The 18106-nt window shown below is 44.4% G+C and overlaps 1 protein-coding gene across 7 annotated transcripts in view; it reads right to left on the reverse strand.

Annotated features, from left to right (window-relative positions):
- Positions 1-18106, reverse strand: part of MAML3 (mastermind like transcriptional coactivator 3) — a 326795-nt gene that overhangs the window by 129822 nt on the left and 178867 nt on the right. The window lies entirely within an intron of this gene.

Genomic DNA, 18106 nt, shown 5'->3' on the forward strand with positions numbered 1-18106 from the left:
TCTAGGAGAGAGAAGGTGCTGTCCTTTGCACGCCTGCCAGCAGCACACAGAAAACCAGCCGGGATTCTACCTGGTTTTGATTGATCAGCATAGCTAGAAAGCAGCTATATTCTCTACTGCTGCTGTTTGCATTTCAGCTTCTAAACTAAAAGCACGATCAAAATGCCACATCAGCTGCAGTAGTGAGACATTAATTAACTGTGGGTTGTTTTCTTGCTCAGTCTCTTTCATATCCCTTCCTAAACTGCAGTAAAAACATTCCCCCAAACTGAAGCCAGACAGGGCAACACAATTATGATAAGAGTCGCAAAATATATTCATTTGCATATCCTTGACTGACACACAAGATCATTAATTAGGCATTCTGAGTATAAGTATATATGTATAAATTAGCATCTATTCATCATTTAAACTGTAATAGGTTTTTTTTTTATATCTGAATATTAACTGTGTAGGAAAATTACGAAGTTTTCTATGGAAGGGCATCCAACAAGAAATTTTATCAGCAAAAATAAAACCAGAATTACAAAAATAATCAGAAAGCTGGAGTGAACAGTGAAGAATCGGACTTCGGTGGTGTCTATCACTGCTCTGTTCCACATCACCTGTTGCAGGCTCTCTGCTACCTCTCTCACCGCTGATGCACACAAATCCCCAACAATTCTTTATGGTAGGAGCATTTCAGGAGTACTATCTTTGACTGAATTTAAAAAGTTTCAGGATTTCACACATCTGCTATCTGAACAATCTCTGCACCTCATTCAAGATGACACAGACTGAGAGCAGAACTTATAACTACACCTCTAACTAGCAGAGCCCCCGAAGACATGCATCTTGCACCAGCACAGACCAATTCTTACTAGGGAAAATAATTAGAAGGAAACAGGAGTTCTAGGTTTTTAAAAAAGCTGGATGTAACCTCATTGCCAGGAAGTACAAGACACTTCAAAGACTGTATTTTCGCAAGTGAAAGAAGTGTGGTGATTTTGGAAGTATGAGGTGACAACTTGGAAAATTACCAAAGCTCACAGCTCTTGAGCAGAAGTAAACAAGACAGAACCGCTGGGAAAATGATAGGCAAGACAGAAACTAATGAAGATATAATTGCCAGTAATGATATTAGCAAAGTTTGCTTGGAGCTACAAAATGCACAAAGAGTAGATTTAAAAAAAGATAAAAAGGGGGTCCTCGGGTGGCAATTGCTCTGCTATGCCGATTTACCTTTTCCAAGAATTTGGCCTGTACATTTAAGAACAGTGATGCCTGCAGTCAAGCAACGAAATGGAAAACCAATAGAAAACAGCATCCTCCAAAGGGTGGATATTTATCCAGTAGAGAATGGAGATGAACTTCATAACATGGAAGTTCTTATTGTGCTATCTACATGTGACAGAACTAGTAAGGCACAGAAAACAAAGCACTTAGCAAAAGACCAAAGTGTAAAACCTGTTTTCTTCTGTTATTTTTCTCCTTAAGAAATACAGAACACTGTTCCCTGTCCATCAAAGCTGTATCTTTTATATGCACGAATTGGCAGCTGCTGTCCCAGCATCTTCTGCATTGGTAGAGATGGAAAGCCCATAACCACAGTATGTAATTCAGTTCTGCATGACAACATTGACAATAATACAACTGTGTGACTGATACCTAAGTTATTTCAGCTGGACAATGAAATGAAGTAGCTGGGAAAGAAAAAAGAGAATAATAAAAAAAGACAGACATTTAAGGAAAATCTGACTAAAAAAATTAAAATATGCAGGTTCCATTGTGATTCAAGTTTCCTGAATTCAGCTAAATTTAGATTCAGGGTAGCAAGCACAAGGAACATACTCTCACAAACCCTCCTCATTCCTCCCGCTCTTTGGCTTCATCAATATACAAGCCCACTGACCTTGCCCAGCATCCCTGACTTACCCTGCAATTACAATATCAGCTTATCTGTATCTTTAAAATACCCATATATAGAACCCATTAAAAGAATGAATACTCATTGAAACATGTACACACACACATCCAAAAGCAGCAAAACTGGTTGCAGAGTGCTTAGTGGTCTAGGCTTCTCTTCTTTGACTTTCAAAAAAACACCACAAAATTGGAGGAAGAAAACTCTGGCTTAATTTTCTGCCTTTCTGCGAATGTAAATCTGTCTATCATACCTCATCTCTGTGTTTTGGGGTTGTTTTTAGCTCTCAGACACCAGGTCTGATCTAGAGTTGCAGAGCGCTGACAGCTCCCACTAAACACACGCACGAATGATTCCAGCTTTGCCAGAACGAAGCAGGGGGCGGGTACAACTTTCTAAAGGTCCTTCAGAACAAACAGAAAGAACTTGCAATTTTCTGCATGCCAGCTTTCGAGCTCATGCCTGCTGAGCATGATCCCTAAAATTACAGGGCTCAGGAGGGTAGGGAGAAGATAGGTCATAGCTATGACTTGGGGTCAAGCAAAGCTGCACTGAACAGTACGTAGATGAGGCTAAAAGGGGATCACAGATAAGATAACACAGACAAGCATAGGCCACTTCCCCTGGTGTCAGGGCAAGAATTATAACCTCTGGAGCTAAGAAGATCAATTTAAGTGTCCTTAGTGCCAAGAACATCCATCCACCAATACAGACTAATGCCTGCCAGGCAACAAGTCATAGGAACCACACAAACAGAAAATTCAGATAGTAGCTAAGTGAAAACTGATGAGGTAAATAGGGGTAACTTGTTACAGGTGGGTCTTTTCAAATGTCACTATTAAATATGAACAGGAGGAGGGTCATCTACAGGACCCAGGGCTCAAAGCAGCCTCCGAGAAGTGCAAGATTCCCGTTTCAGCAGTTAATGAAAGAGCAAAGGCAAGTCTGGGTCATGGCCTTGCAGATTTTATCACAAGGACCTGTTGTTCTGTGCCTAAGAAGCTGCTAATGATCTGGTTGAATGGGCGTGAATCCCTGAAGGAAGGATCCTTCAAAGACAGAGCAAAAATCTTTGATTGAGGCTTTGATGTAAATAAAGTGGCTTCAGATAGTTTGGGACAAATTCAGCTCTCAAAGCTGAACATAATTCAAGCGTTCATCCCAAACCCTTCTAACATCCACTGGCTATAGAAAGGGACTCCTTTCTTGAAAAAATCTGTTCTGGCAAAAGGATGAGGGACAAAAGGGAAACAAAGCTCTATCATTTACATGGAAGAAAAAGACCACCTTTGGTGTGCTAGGCCACAGCTTTTCTGCGAGGACAATTAGACTGCCTTGCACTTCATGCCGCTGCAGTAAGCCTCCCTCTGGAGCCTGGGACAGATGTTCCTCTGGGACAGATGTTCCTCTGGGACAATGCAGCAACCCAAGCCTCACTCATACCTCATGCCTGGGGTGGGCTTGGAGGGAAGGGTTCACAGGAGAAAGCCTACAGTGCATGGACTCTGCTGGGGGACATCATCCCAAGGAAAAAAAAACAAAAACCCAAAACCAAACCGATTGGAAGGTAAAAAAAAAAAAAAAGGGAACCACCTACAAGGGTCCAGCAGCATCACAGGAGAAAAAGGTTACTGAAAATCTGAAACAAAGAAAAAAAATAACAAAAACCCAACAACAAACTTCCCAGCCCCACCACCCCCAGAAAAACCCAACCAAACACTCCCTCCACCACCCCAGCTGTCAGTTTGCCTGCTGGCTCTTGCCAACAGGTATCCTTTTCTGAGCCTCAAAAATCTGAATTTACCAGAATTCTGCTCTAGCTAGAGCAACACTAGTTATACAACTTGATGTTAATTGAAATATTTGGTGCCTGCTGATATGTTCAAACAAATTCACCAGATCTTGATTATGCGCTGGCAATTAAAGCCATTAAGTCAGTAGACAGACAGCAGGTTATTTCATTGCTATTTGACAAAGCCAGTCGTCGTTCTTTCCCCCTGTCTATGTGACAGCACTGTAATTAGCAGTAATCAAATACTATTTGTGCTAGGTGTTGTGAGTTTGCTTCCTTAGCTAGCAAGATACCTCTGCCAATTGCAGAACACAGAAATCTACCTCTGGTCAGACGATACACAAGATACAAAGAGGAGAAGAAAACAATGAAACACGAGGAAGGAAGGATGATTGCTTATTTCAGGCTGAAGGAGTTTGTTCTTGAAAGCAAGATTCAAAATTAAGAACATTTTTTATTTCTTCAAGTTATATATTTAAAAAACTAAGCTAAATTACAAAAGCCTGGTCAAGTAATATTGTGAAATACAATAATAATTACAATTATATTTAGCATTTATGTATTCCCTGCTTGAGAAATGCATGCAACTTCCATTAGCATTAATGGGTGTTCTACTCATGCATCAAGCAGAGACTAGAGCCTAATAGTGCATTACATCTTCAAAGTGCTGTACAAACATTAACTAATTAATCCTCATAACCACCCTGCGTGGTAGGTGATACATGAAACATATATCTGAGCAAGCCCAAGAGCAAGACAGCACCACTCTGTGCCCTTCAACACAACCAGAAATTAATCACATTTATACTGCTACCAAATTCAGATGTATTTCACAAGAGCAAGAGAGGGACCCATGGTGAGCCAAGTTCACTGAAGCTTGCAAGAAAAGTAGTAAATTACACCTCTCTCCCTCCTCCCTGGGCTCTGGTGGGCTGCTTGCATCTGGATGAGCAGGAAGTATTGATGCTCACTGCTTCCCCTTTGGATTTCTGCTGGGAGGAGAGGGCTCTTGAATCCTGGGAAGGAGCAAGGAAAAGATCCATGGGAGCCTCATCACTGTAGACTTCTCTGTTAGTTCCGTCTCCTTTGATATCTTGATCTTCCCCCTTTTCTGCTACTATTCTTCCTGGCAGGCTTTCTGTCTTCAAAACCTTTTGACAAAGTCTGTATATCAAAGTTGCAACAGGACCCCAGGAGGAAGAACTCTGCCCATGATTTGGGTATTCCAATTATAGCCCCTGAGTGATTTCTCTTTAAATAGTAATCTAGCAATGAACATGATTCATGTTCCCCTGATGAAAAGATACTGCATTCTGAAAACCCATTTTGCAATAGGCCATAGGCAGGAACCTTAATGGCATATAACTTCATAAGCAGCTAACTATGTTAATACCATGCAGAGCGGTCCCCTGGACTTAGATGCTCAGAGAACATTTTAGAAAGATAGTAAGACAACACAGCAGTACATAATGGGGGTGGTGGGGGGTGGGGTTTGCTCTTGCAGAAGAAAAGAAGGGAAAGGGAGAAATATTAAATCAGAAAGGAAAAGGGAAAAGCAGACCAGGTACTTAATGAAAACTTTGCACTGCACCATTTCCATCGCTGCTCTGCTCTCTAAAGCCCACTCAGCCCAGGATATGCCACAGCAAAACAGTGAGGTAGCAGGTGCTCTGGCAAACAAACACAAAGATACTAAAGCTGTTTAAGTTTCTCCCAAAGCTACGGAAGCTCAGTGTCTGAGTCAAGGTCACAGCTGCAATCTGTGGGTATCCGACAAGCTGGACTTCCCCATCAAGAGAGGCCGAGCTCAACCTTTCTCTCTGCACGCGTAGTCCTGATCTTGCCAGCAGCCACAGGCACTTTTCCATGATTGCTACTTGCCTGCGAAGCCATGTGTGCCGTTTACAAGCCCCAAAGCAGATGGGTGCACAGGGAGAAGCGCAAGCATGAACAAAACCACACGTTCAAGAGAGAAAGATGCTTTTAAAAGTGTGCTTTACTACCTTCTGGTGCCGTATCAAACACAAGAACAGCCGGCATGAAATAGGAGAAACTTTCTTTGACGAACGCTTAGAGTTTTGCTTAAAAGTGGTCCACACAACAAATTATGCTTCACATGCCAAATCTTCAGCTAAGGGTGGTTTTCAGAACCAGTTCACCCCGACTACTTCAGCATGCAGAGTTCGGGGCTTGGATGGCAGCGGGAGCTGTAGATGGCTCAGCTGGTGTGTTTGGTCTTTAAAGAGAGAAACACATTTAAAACATTCTGTTTTCATTTGCCACAGGCTGCCTAGAAAGTTTACAGACATATCCTAAATACATATGTACTTACTTATATCAATCCACAGTATCAATGAAGTTTCCACAGAGCTATGTATAAGTCTTCTCAGAAAATGAACTTCCATGTGCCCTAGACTTTCCTGGTCAATATTTCAATAAAATGTACCATGGTGTAGAGAGGAAACAGTAGTGACAACTGTGAAGCTCCCAATGCTTGGGAAGGAAAGCAGATCTGAATTATGGCTAGAACAATTAAAAATGGAATCGCACTTTCTGGGTAGTGCTTTCCTGTTTGTAAATAGCAGGTTAAGACTTTCAAAACCGGGTGTTCACAACTAGAGACAACCAAACCCAATGGGGATTACAGTTCCCCTTCTCTTTATTTAATGTGATTCAGAAAGACCACAGTGGTAGCAAATGCAGCCTTTGCCCTGGGACGGGTCCCCTCCACTGATCACTTTTATATTGAGTGATCCAGCAGTGCCTCTCCTAACACAAGGCACGCATATGTCTGTGGAAGGGAACAATATATTTTTTCTGCATTAGAACTAAGAACTTGTGTATTATTTTTATCTGCTTTTCTCTCAAGGAAAAAGAGGTTTTCCCAAAACCTTGTCTTGGTGAGGTATTAGTTCATAAGCATGAAGAGCATGAGGCAGCCTCCTCACCCTGGAAGCTTTCTTGCACACTGAAAAGCCTGCTGCCAGCTCTGCCCTTACAGGTCTCACAGCTTTTGGGGCAAGGGTGTGCCAGCAACTCCCTCTGCCTTGCCCACCCCATCCCTGACCAGGCACCTGGACCCACCTTCCCTTCCCTGAGCAAATGGAAACACTGATGTGGTCCCTGCAGACAGCTTCTGCAACACCAACTTCACACTGCCCCATCTTCCCAAAATGAAGAGAACTAGAGGAAATTTCTTTCGTGCCTTCCCTAATCCTGTCACTTGATATGGAAAGGGAGAGAGAGCAAGCACACAGCACAGAGAAAGGAGATTGTGGAAACTGGTCTCATTTCAAAGAAGCCCTCCTTCTCTGCTAGTAAATATTCAGCAAATGTTGTGACCATTTAATTTCTATCCTCTCTCTCCCCTTCAGTCAACAAGTATGTAATTTCCAGATATGTTGAGGAAATATTCCCTGATCAGCTGAAATTTAGTGTAGACAAATGCAAGGTAATGCAAATAAAAAGTGGCAGTTTCCTCACATACACTGATGGATGTTATCTTAACTCAATTGCTCTGGAAAATTCTTCGGCATTGCTGTAGGCAGTTGAGTGAAAACACCTGCTCTGTACACAAGGACAAAGAAGTGGCAAAGAAACAAGACAACAGGGTGGGAGAATGTGTTAATACAAGGAAAGAAAAAAAAAAAAGCAAAGCCATATGTAAAGCCTTCATGCACACTCAAGCTCAAGTACTTACTACCTCATTTCAAAAATTATACAGGAGGACAAAACTTATTACAGCCATGAGGAAGTTCCCATCTGAGGAAGGATTTAAAAGATTATTAAATTTAGAGAGAACTCGGGCCAAGACTGAAACGATAAAAAGTATGTCAAATAATACATGCTTTAAGGAAGGTCCCAGAAATGTGTCCCTCTCTCTTTTTTCTTATTTTTTTTCCTAAACAGAAGAAAACGAGGAACCAGTCATTTAATGGGAAATATATCTAAAGGGTAGCATGTTTGAAAATAATGCTCAATGCCTTGTTGAGACAAAGATTTAAAAGATTTAAAAAAATAATACATGTTCATAGCTGTAGTGGTTTGCATGGCAAGGTGTTGGTAGCAGGGGTGGCTTCTGTGAGAAGCTGCAAGAAGCTTCTCCTACGTCCGATGGAGCCGATGCCAGGCAGCTCTGAGGGGGACCCGCCGCTGGCCATCAGCAGTGGTGGTAGTGCCTCTGAGGTGACTTAAGGAGGGGAAAGAGAAAACTGCACAACTACAGCCGGGGAGAGGGGTGCAACTATGAGAGAGCAACAGCTCTGCAGCCCCCAGGCTGGGGCAGGAGGTGGCCGGGGGGGCTCCAGGCCCGGAGCAGATCCCCCCCACACCCCCGGGACCCCAGGCCGGGGCAGGGGGTGCCCGAAGGAGGCTGAGATCCCATGGGCAGCCCGCGCTGGAGCAGCTCCCGGCAGGGCCGGTGGCCCCATGGAAGGTAGCCATGCTGCAGCAGCGTGAAGAACTGCAGCCCATGGGAAGGACTCACACTGAAGAAGTTCATGGAGAACTGTCTCCTGTGGGAGGGACCCCAACGCTGGAGCAGGGGAAGAGTGTAAGGAGGAAGGAGCAGCAGAAACAACACGTGATGAACTGACCTAACCTCCATTCCCTGTTACTCTGCGCTGCTTGGAGGGAGGAGGTAGAGAAATCCAGAATTAAGTTAAGCCCAGGAAGAAGGGAGGGGCAGGGGGAAAGTGTTTTTTTCTGATCTGAATTACAATAAACAAATTCCCCCAGGTGGTATTTTGCCCATGACAGTAATTGTTGAATGATCTCCCTGTCCCTATCTCAACCCGCAAGCCTTTCATTGTATTTTCTCTCCCCTGCCCCGCTGAGGGTAGTGACAGAACAGCTTTGGTGGGCACCCGGTGGACAACCAGGGTCAACCCACCGCAACAGCTGAACAGATTTATAGTTTTGCTATGAGTTTGTATGGGTTATCATCCCTTCTGCTTCAGCCAAAAGATAACTGTGATAACCAGGTAGGGGAAAAGTTCCTCCTTGGAGACCTCACTATTCCATCTCTCAGGACTTCCAAAGCACCTATGCAAGGTGAACACCTGCCTCCTTCTGAAACCCATGGCAGTTAGGTGCCCAGATCCCACAGTGCTGTTGACCAAAACCACAAACCTGTAACTCCAAACATCTAAAGCTATCCCTACGTGGGTCAACAGGCAAGCACCACCTGAGCCTGGGGGGACCAGACTAGCTCTGGCAGCAGGAGAGCCCAGCTCAGCGTGGGCTGTGTGGATGCTGATGTTAGCTGGCAGAGCCTGTGGTGCCGGTGCCTCCATGCAGCGTGGTGGCAGGGCAGGGGGGACGGGTCTCTGCCCGGAGCCACTGTACAGCACAGACTTGGCTGGATCACCGTGGCAAATCGTGTGCCCTGGTTCTAGGCACTGCTGGGTTGGCTGCAAAACCAGGGCCCCAGTCCAATGCTGAGGACAACCCCCTCCTTCGGTACGTCACACAGCTACTGTTTGGGATGAGTATGAAACATCCGCGTCTCCAGGATCACAAGCAATGCGACAGGCTTCGCATTCAAAGCTGAGATTGAGTTGCATCAGATATGATTCTGGCTTGATTTTCAAACAGGCCTAATTCTGGTCTCACTTTGACTTTTTCACTAATGCAAATGAACTAACTCCAGCTATATGCTAATGCCACTAAGAATACAATTCAGAAATTACAGAAGGCTATTTTAGGGATTTTCTTGTATTTCATGAAAGACCCTTAACTCTCCTAGTCTTTCAAAGTAAGCCAAAGCATTCAGATATTGCTGGTACAAACTGCATCACGCAAGACACAGACATAAAAGAGTAAAATAAGTGCTATAATTTAACATCCAGGCAACCACTGCAAAACCCCTACGTACTGTTGCAAAGAAACAAAAGTTTAGAATTGACTCCTCTTTCCAGAGAAGCGAAGGACCCCCTATCCCACTGGCTTTTTGTTCTGTTTTTTAAATTACAATCTCATGATTTGTACAGTTGCAAGAAGAATGTATAAATGGAGCTGCTCAGCCTAAGGAATTTCTCATAACACAAAGCAATCCAAAACACTATGATAACCTGCTTGCTTGTTTGCTTTTAATGCTGCTGATCGCTTCCCACCACAAATACTTGCTACCCTTTACCCAATTACTCATTGCCATAGTTCACCAGTTCCTTTCTGCCGTACTTCAGCACTTTCAGGCCTGATTTGATCACAATACTGCAGGAGGGTCTCATCCTGCAAAGTGCCCAGCACAGCCAGAATCTGGGGTTCACAGTGACCATTCCCCAGCAGTCAGGACTGCTATGGCCAAGCCAAGCGCACACTGCAGGCCTGCCCTCCTAGCGTGCGGTTTACAGTCAACCAACACCCTCCCTTCATTTCATAAAGGATTCCAGAAAGACGGCAGTCAGAATGCAAATCTCTGTGGAAAGAAGCCAAATTATCCTCCCTATGGGCAGAAAGGCAAGTAGCCCTGTAAAAAGGATGACAGACTTGGGCTCTCTGCTTTCAGTGCCTGAGCATGTACAAGGAAGGAAAACTCATCTCCTGTCCCTTTGTGTGACATTTGCCTCATCGTAAGCATGCAAGCTGCCCGGAGCAGGGCCCTCCCCGTGCATGCGGAGGGCGTTTCGGAAGCATGCAGGAGCAACGTTTTATCTATAGTCCAAAGGGAAGTCTGAAAGGATTTGTGCGGTTTCTCCGAGGAGAAGGAGGGGTGATGCTGCCAACCAACATATCCCAAATTCTCTTTGAAACCCAAGACCACGCTGTGGGGACAGGAGCTTCTGTTACTTTGGGCACAGGTGGTGGCACGAAGCGCAAGCTCCACTCCTCTAGCCAGACAATATTCTGCCCTGTGTGACAGCGGTCACTGTATTTTTCTCCCCTTTGTGCTGGCAGTGAGAGCAGACCATAGCGCTCATTGTTCTCAGGGATTTACACGCTGGAAAATCATGTGCACGCTTTCTTTCCTTCCCTCCCACCGTCTCTCTCTCTCTCTCTCTCACACTTGCATGTGCACACACAGAGCAGCCACCCCCTCCTCCTTCACATTTATCCCGGGCGGTTGCACCAAGCTCCAGGAGCACATCTGCACTGCCAGCCACACCTGCTCATTACACCAGACTCCAGCATGACTCAGAGCAAAGAAAGTTGCAGTTCAAGGGGTGGGAGGTGAAGAGAGAACGTGAAAAATATCTGGCAAAGCAAGGGGATTAACACGAGCAGTACTGTGTAAATCGTGATATTGTGGGTGTCTTTGCTACTCACACCAGCTAAAAGCAACAAACCAGAGCATGAACAAGACACCTCCCCCAGCACAAGTTACATTAAGACAGGAACTGACTGATGGTGGGGCTGCGGCGGGAATTGCATTACTTTAATGCAGAGTTGCAAAATTTTACTCATCCACTCAAGGCAAGTCATATTTTGATGGACAAGCAAAATAAATAGATTTTTCATTGTAAGTGTCCTACTAAAAGGCTGACAAATAAATCTTCCCGCAGTGGTATTATCTTCCATAGTAGTTTTGGTGCTCTGAATGCCAGGGATATATAACAAGAATTTAAATGCATTTGTTCATATTCATATAGAATTACCTTTCTGCATAACAACGAAAGTCCAAGTTTTTGTCTCAGCCATTCTGCTGTAAATCCCAATTAAATCTCTACTGCTGTTTCCTATTTAGGAAGAGCAAGCTTATTCCAAGGACATGTAATGGGATAGTATCAGTCGGCCCACTAACATTTCTTAGTACACCCCGATTTAATCTGCTCTTCTGCTGGAAATAAAAAAAGAAAAAGGGAACCACTATAAAAGGAAAACAAGAGTTTATGTTCTCACTCCTCTATTTTCTGGGTGCATTTGGAATTCATGGGGACCATTGTACAACACTGTTCAATGGGAACTTGATAAGGTGAGCTCACAATTTACATAAATGTATTTGTTATTTCCAGCAAAATCTGTCCTAACGATGGAATTTCTTTCCTGGTCATGCTGTAGAACAAAAATATTTCTGAAAGGTTCCTCAGCGTTCTGTGCCTTCCTGTTTATAGAGAGATAAAACTCTTTCAGAGCTGAAGCACAGTAAATTACTGCTTCAGAGACCTGTGACTTTCCTCTGCCCCCAGTTATGCACATTAGTATCAACTGTAACCCAGGTATCATCAAATTCCAAAGGTGTACATGCTTTTGGAATGTGAAATGCAGTTTTTCATTTAAAAATGAAAATCCATCTGTTCAATGCAGGGATTTCTAAACTCCTGTCATCTGAGTACCTATCTTGCTACCTAAACAGAATTAGACAAAAATCTGCTTCAGCGGTTAACTACTCATTGTTATGAGTATCAGATTATTTTATCCAGCTTCTTCAGAGAACAAAGGATATAAAGAGGATTTAAGCACAAAACAAGCATAGTCTCTCTGTTGCTAGTGGCATGGAAAAGAGAATACAGACAGCGAAGCTACTGCCTAAATAGGGTATGTAATAGATTCCCTATAACCAGATCTGCACACTCGCACAAAAGCATCTGCCAGTAGAGCTACTGCAGGCACCAGCCAAGGACTATTTTAAAAGTGCAGCTTATGGAGCATTTCCTCAACCCAAGATGCAAACCCCAGGAAAGGACTTCCTGGCTGGCACCGCTACAAGTGTGCTCAGGCTTTAGCAGCACCGCCCAGAGCCATGCCCCAGACTGACGCGAGATGCCAGTGGGAGCACGGCCTGTGTCTCTCCAAGGCTGCCGTTTCAGCAGGCTGAGAACCTGCCGGTGCCCCCGCCGAGTGCCCTGCTGCCACCTTCCACCCCAGGGCTGCTTGGCAAAGATGGCCCCGGCCACCGGGAAGCCCTCCACACCCTGGGTTTATTTGCAGTCGGTTCACTTGGCCAGCCTGCATGGCCAAATTTAACCTACTTCCATTGCCTGCTTGGAAAAGAAGCAAAAATAAGACGGGATTGTGCTGCCTCCATTTCGAGAGCATAGTGTCAGACACTGAACTTCAGAAAAACTCCCCTGGGACTGTTAAGACTAGGGGGGAAATGCTGTTTCCAGTGAACTGCCTTAACTCGATTGATTATCCCACTTTAGTGCCAATACAGATGCATTTTAGCCCCTCTCAGACAATACTAGCAGGCCAAGTAAATGTTACAGACTGACACACCATTGCCAGCGTGGCTTTACTACACAGGCCACGAATAAGCCCAAGACAAAAGGAGCGATATTTTGTCACTAGACTCAAGCAGACAGCTATCTGTAGGCACATAAACCGTCCTTCATGTCACCACTTACTGCTTATTTACATATATCGTACCAACATCCAGCCTCTTATGTGGGCACTATGATACGAATTTCAATGCTTAACTGCGGGCATGTCAAAAACATGTAAAAGTGTCCTTCTCTTTGCTGTCCCATCTTGTCTTGGTTTAAAAGAAAGTGGTGATTGTGAGGATTCAAACACATGCTGATAGACCGTATTGATTTGAGTTACATGCCAAGACATTCTATGCAAAAATCCGCATTGCTTTCAGTTCCTACAGTTTTAACTGTAACTGCTTTGAACAAAGTCAACCAATACCTTCTCTACCTATATTAAACTGTGTCATGGTTTAACCCCAGCCGGTAACAAAGTACCACACAGCTGCTTGCTTCCTCCCTGGAGGGATGGGAAGGAGAATCAGGAAGGAATGTAAAACTCAAAGGTTGAGATAAGAACAATTTAAGAATTGAAATAAAAGAAAATAAAAGCAACAATAATAATAATAATAGCAATAACAACCACAATTACAATGAAAAGGAGGGAGAAGGGCAGAGGAATGAAATCCAAAAGGAAGGAAAAAAAGACAGACAAGTGATGCACGACACAGCTCTTCACCACCTGCTGACCAGTGCCCAGCCAGTCCCCCAGCAGAGATCAGCAGCCCTGGCCAACTACCCCCAGTTTATATACCAAGCATGATGTCCCATGGTATGGAATACCTCTCTGGCTAGTTTGGGTCAGCTGTCCTGGCTGTGCCCCCCCCCCCCCCCCAGTTTCTTGTGTCACTCCAGCCCTCTTGGTAACAGGGCCTGAGACACTGAAAACTCCTTGACTTCGTGTAAACATTACGCAGCAACAACCCAAACCATCAGTGTGCTGTCAACATTGTTCTCACACCAAATCTAAAGCACAGCACTGCCCAGCTACTGAGAAGAAAATTAACTCTCTCCCAGCTGAAACCAGGACAAACTTTTTTCTTGGAAGACCCCTGATTTATATGATGGAGCCAGACACCTGACAAAAATCAACTTCAAGTAAAAAAATAATCCACAGTCATAAACCCAAACTGAACAGGCATTACTTCTGGGAAGGAAAACCCAAGTAAAACACCAGTGTAAAAATGCTTTCAAAGTTACGGAGGCGTTTGGACATGGTCAAATCATGCAGGCTGGAGGCAAGCTTCAGTGGTGCAGCCAGCCCAGTGAAGGCAGGTGCACACCCCAGGACACTGGAGGAGGAGGAGGAGGTGGCACAGGGGGCAGGAGGAGCCAGGGCGTGCTAGAGATGCTGAAGAGGACTGCAGACCCAGAAGCCGAGCCAGTGGTGGTGAGCAGCTAGAAGCCCCATGGCCCAGTGTACGCAAAGGCTGCAGGAGGGCTGTCCGTGGGCCCAGCAGGATGGCTATCACTAATAACAAGCCTCTGCGGCTTTTCCCAGGCCAGTACTAGCTGCCTACCCTGGCAGAGGAAGAAGCTGGCTGAGCAGAGAAATGACTAATGATCTGCATCTCCACAATCTCCACCCTCCCCCTACTGCGCACAGGGTAACGCTGGCTGCACTGCTCCCTTTTGAGACTGTTCACATATCCACACCACTGCACGGAATGAAAACCCCGTGCGGTTACAAAGGCGCTCCCGGCACTAGTTTGCTCTGTGTCTCTGATCTCTGTTCTCCTGAAGATCACAGCTGCAATATAAAATATATGATTTTAAACTGTTCAGCAGGATTATTCTGCCAGGGCTGGCAGCAAATAAAAGAGAGGTTGAAAGAATGAAGAAAGGCCTTCTCTTCCTCAGAGCCCTGCAGCTGAAGCAAAGGAAGAAAAACTGCTGAAGGCTCCCTTCTTCCTTCTCTCCCCCACCTTCCTTTCTCTACAATTCACAAGACATGATGTTCTCATTCCGTAACAAAGGTCACACACGTGTCTGCATAGCAAGCGCTGGCCCAGGAACTGGTGTGGACTTGAGGGACATGCACCCGTAACAGCCTTTTGAGCAATGAGCCTATTCCTCACCAAGATTTCAGCCAGTGAGGAAAGCAGTGTTGCTGGATCTACGCTCACGTAGTCATGCTGCTGCCACTGCAAACTCTAAAGCCGAGGCCGTGGAAGGTTTACAAACATGTAGTCACACCCAAAGGGAGTTAAACTGCCTTTGGCACCAATGCAGTAAATCGGTACTAGGGCCTCTGAACCCCAGCAAAGTGTAATAACACAGAAGGTTGAAGGAACTCTGAAAAACTTACTCAGAAGTCCTGTAGGCCCGATACAACTTCCATCAGGTGTCACGACCTCTCCTGCAGGACTCAATGACGACCTCAAGTCATTGACAGTGGGCAAAAACTGAGATTTGCAGTGGCTAGAGTCATCCAAAGTAGTTGTAATTCTTATTAAGTGCAGGAAATCATAGAAAAACTGTAGGCTTCTGCAGTACTGCTCACGACTTGATATTCTGCATCTCTGTTATACATTGACTGATAATATATGTATTGTGCATGTGAAATGTTTTAGAGAGACTTTACAGAAAGTTGCCTAGCATTGTTTGTTCAACAAAAGGTTCAACTTTCTGCAGAAAAGAGAAATTATTTGTTGAAATAATTCTATCACTGCTGATAGAAAATTTTCTGATGACTGCTCTGCCCTGCTTGAGCATAAACATCCACATGTCATCATACTAGACCCGTTTCTCAGGCGAGGGTTGCCTGGCCCTTTTATGAGTGCTCTCCACTTCCTTCCCCCATGTCAGCAGTAACATCCACGTAGCTGCACAACAGACTGCACTGGAGTGCTCCCACATTTGAAGTTGTGCTCCCCCAAAGCTGAACCACGCCTCAGCCAGCTCTCACGAACGCTGACAGCACACGATAAGCCACGGGAACATGGAGGGAAGGGTGAGAGACATGTAGACCTGCCTGTCTTGCTTCACCAAAGCCTCATGCCGGACTTTAAGTGACTGGAATAACCTTGGCCTCAGGGTACTCTTTGCCCCAGTACTTAGAATTATTAAACACAACTAATTTCCACCATTAGCTTTATGTAGAAATCACACTGCTCACTGCTGAAAGAGGAACCTCATGCTCATGCCCATACTAAGTTGTGTTCTGTGGTATTAAAGACAAAATGTACAAACCAGCAGCTCAGCTGTATGTCAAATGATAAAACCAGGTTCCTGAAATCTTTTTTTTCTCTTTTTAATAGGCAGTAGGCATCTGCAGAGCCTCCCAAGTGCACCAAAATGTGTACAAACACCTCACCAGCCAGGGACAGTTTCTTTTCTTGCCTTCCTTCCACAAGCAGTCTCACTGGTGTCAGTGGAATTATTTGTTCAACTGCAGGGAACGCACTTTGATAACAGATGTGTTCTTCAGTGTCAAAAACGCCACAAACTAAAATGCCTGACCTGAAGGGCTGGTAGGAAATACTCTCTCCTTACACAGCTCTGGCACACGGCAGAAACACAGAGAGCTGTCATGAAGAAGTCTGCCTCTGATGTGAGGGGCATTTCCCAAGGCTAATATTACCCCCAATTGCCGTGTGGATCAGGATCGCTCCTGACTGAGGTTCCAGTTCTGGAGCATCTGGTATGTTTTAGGTTCTTTCCTCCTCAGGACAGCCAATTCATCACACAGTTAAACAAACATGTGCACAGAGGCAGAGAACTGACTGGATTACAGCAAAAGAGTTACTACATCCTCTCGTCTTTAAGAAATGACCTTGATGAAGGTCAAAAATATTGGAAACACAGAGAAAAAGCACACTGCCAATGCCCCTGCGGTGCCAGTTCTGTGAATAAAGGACTCCAGTGTTCACTGCTGTCATTTTTGTAGCTGTTATGAATCCGGAAAAGCACAACTTATAAATAAAAAGCCCAAAAATGCTATTACAAGCCTTGAGCCTCCAAACAGTTCCAATAATTAAATACTACCCTAACTTTAAAGGCTGTAATTGGCAACTGGTTATTTAAAATTAATCTTTAAGCACTGCTTTAACGAAAATGGCTTTTCCTGTGAAAAATCAAGAACTCCATCCAAGTCAAACACTTGTTAAGAGATCTTGCCACCCTCCACTGCAGTGCTGAAAAAATGTATTAGCAGAAATATAGGTTGGCTTCCTCCCCCTTTTCTGCTCATTACCATCAGTTTTGAGAACTGATTAGCTGTGGTTGTTATTCATTAGTCACATCTCTAAAATCTGAATTATAAACACCTCTGTGAGGTCTTATTCTAATCAACCTATTTTGAGTCTTGCAATTAATACTAACACCAGAAAAATAATTGAACAGTGTACATTTAAAGACCATCCCTTCTTCTCACAAAAATCCAGGCTTAGATTTGCATGAAAAGGAAAACTAAAATAAGATCTACAAACTCTGCCATCTCTGCTATACATCTTTCTCCCATGTACACTGCAGCCAGTTCAGGTGGTTTATATAGGTGATATAATGAGTACACAGGGAAATACGAAGCAGCCATCAACGATTTTCCTGATGGGGTCAGATGCTACACAGCTGATAGATCTCGGGAGGACAAGAACACGCAGGCATGACAGATTAAGTGACTGCCATTGGCTGTGTGCTTGCTCTGAATCCTCAGCTATGGACAATAATCAATTACGTGGGGCTGCTAATGATACTGATCAAACGTACTTAGCACTCAGCAGCTTGAGGGCTACCATCCTGACACTTGGAAAATACACAAGCTACTGACGGGCAAGATGAAATAAGAGGCTGGTACCAGCAAAATCCTCAAAGTCAACAAGAAAAACAGCTTGTTCAGGCAGCTCCCTGCCTGAAATTATATACATTTTAAAATAACTGCTTAGGAGTAAGCACAATCTTTCCCGTAAACCAACACAATTTAGAGGTGCTATGGCCATCTGTGAAAGGTTGGGGCCAGCAGTTCACATGGAGGGACCCCACCACTGCTTGAAGAGTGACTTGTTGCAGGAAACAAAAAGCACATTACCAACATATGTATTGGCTTCCAGAGGTCTGTGCGGCAGGCCGCTTGCCTCCTGACGTTATTTCCCAGGCTTGACCTATGATCCAGGGTGATTTGGCTTCCTCATCATTATCATCAGCTCAAGATGTTGATCTCTTTTCAGCTTTTACAACCGAAGTAAAAAAAAAAATAATAAAAAATGCCACTGGTTTCAGAGAGTG

This window comes from Falco punctatus (assembly GCF_963210335.1).
Source record: "Falco punctatus genome assembly, chromosome: 1".
Lineage (NCBI taxonomy): Eukaryota > Metazoa > Chordata > Aves > Falconiformes > Falconidae > Falco > Falco punctatus.